The following is a 2,043-nucleotide window of genomic DNA, read 5'->3' as shown; positions in this document are numbered from 1 at the left end:
ATTAGTAGTAATTATTAATCTCTTACTGTGCCTAATTTATAAATTAAACTTTACCATAGGTAGGTATGTATAGGAAAACACACAGTGCATATAGGGTTCAGTAGTATCTGCAGTTTTTTCCATGCTATCAATGTGCAGAAAAGGAAACTGAGGTCCAGAAAAAAGCAACATGCTCAAGGCCATTTGGCTGATAAGTAGAAGTGCTAGACTCAAACCCAGGTCTCTGGTCCCCTAGTCCAGTGCTCTTTCCTCCATGCAGTAGTCCTCAGAAATGTTGATTCCCTTTCAGTGTGAGCTCAGGGGTCCTCTATCGTGTCATACTTTTTAAATGAAAAGAAAATTCTATCTTATGAACCAAGAACATTTTGGTGGCTGCTCTCATATATATATAATTCAATACAGAGCTGAAAGGTATAGCAAGTTTTTCTACTCATCCATACCTTTCAAATCATTTTTTCTTTCATTAAGACTAAAACAATTTATGAAAGAGGTCAGTTTGAAGCATTTTCTTTCCTGTCAGCTTGTGGGCTGATGATGTAATACGATAATCCATCATGGAGCCAGGGAGCCCTGCTGATGGATTACAGCTGTGGATCATCCACGTGCTGTTGTGTGCTGTAATATACCATTACTGGGACATGAAAGCAAAGCAGCTTCGAAGGAACTAGTAATTCCAGGAAAAGCTTTGTTTGGAATTTTTTAAAAGGCGTTATCAGTGATTGTAGGAGGTGGGAAATGTTGATGGACTAATTGAACCAAACATAAAGGTGTCACAGAAGGGAAAATCAAAAGTTTTCTAGGTTCTGATTTATACTGAAATTTACTTCCTATGTTAAAAAAACAAAAACAAAAACAAAAACAGTGTAAGTTGTCTCGTGTCTGATGAGAGTGATTAGGTTTAGAAGTATCCATGGGTGGTGAATGATGATCTCATAAAAGGAGAAAATTTAAAAATACTTCCTAACCTGAAAAATAAGGTTGACGCTTTTCACAGTTATATCTAGAAGATGTTCTAGTCTAAGTAGATGGTGGTGTCCTATAGTTAGTAATAACCTTCACACAGACAGCACTGATTAGTGAAAATTATCTTTGTAAAGTTTAATTTCATCTGTTTTCCACTTTGAGATGAAAATTCAAGGAACTTGTTTGTGAACACATAGCTAACGAATGGTGGATAGAGGATGAGACTCTAAGTTATTGGACTCTAAATCTGGCCTGGTAGAATACAAAGAGGAAAGATCTGTATATACCTTCCCCTCAGGGTTGGGTGTCAATAAAAAGTGATTAATTCATACACCTAAATCCTGTGCCTGACAGAAAGGAGCCACAGAATTAAAATGATATTTTTCTTTCCTTTCTCTCACACTCATTTAATCAGATGCCTCTTCCTTGAGTCATAGGCTGTGATACCACACGAGATGTGAACCCATAGAAAGCTAGCATAGTCACAAGACCGCAAAACACTCCTCAGACTGTTTCTTAGTGAAAATTCACGGTCAAGATCCACAGCTACTATCTAGCTGAGGGCAATCCAACAGTTTCTTCAGAAAATAACACAGTAAAAGTTAGAAGAATGGATGTAAAATTCCTATTAACTTCAAGAAATCAATTGCAAAATATAGAATTTAATATAATTCCATTGATAATACTGGATCTTAAAAAGCAGAGGAAAAAATAATAGTTTTATTGATCATCTTCTTAATGAATGAAAAATGTGAAACAACTGTTCTTTTTAAATATACATATTTATTTGTAATTATTATGGATACATAATAGTTACATATCTTTAGAGGGTACATGTGATGTTTTGATATAGGCATACAATGTGAATTAATCAAATCAGGGTAATTGGGATATCCATCATCTTAGGCATTTAACATTTCTTTAGGAACATTCCAATTCCACTCTTTTATTTATTTAAAGTATACTCTAACTTACTGATTTTTTTAAAATTTTTTTTTTATTTCAGCATATTACAGGGGTACAAATGTTTAGGTTACGTATATTGCTTTTGCCCCACCTGAGTCAGAACTTCAAGTGTGT

At 34.7% G+C, this 2,043-nt stretch overlaps 1 protein-coding gene and 1 pseudogene across 6 annotated transcripts in view; both read right to left on the bottom strand.

Annotated features, from left to right (window-relative positions):
* LOC105806923 overlaps positions 1–629 on the bottom strand; it is a 2,812-nt pseudogene extending 2,183 nt beyond the window's left edge.
* NLGN1 (neuroligin 1) overlaps positions 1–2,043 on the bottom strand; it is a 1,153,390-nt gene that overhangs the window by 101,909 nt on the left and 1,049,438 nt on the right. The gene's annotated exons all lie outside the window — the stretch shown is intronic.

Source organism: Propithecus coquereli, unplaced genomic scaffold (assembly GCF_000956105.1).
Source record: "Propithecus coquereli isolate 6110/MARCELLA unplaced genomic scaffold, Pcoq_1.0 Scaffold15, whole genome shotgun sequence".
Taxonomy (NCBI): Eukaryota; Metazoa; Chordata; class Mammalia; order Primates; family Indriidae; genus Propithecus; species Propithecus coquereli.
This window is presented reverse-complemented; position numbering and strand designations above follow the sequence as displayed.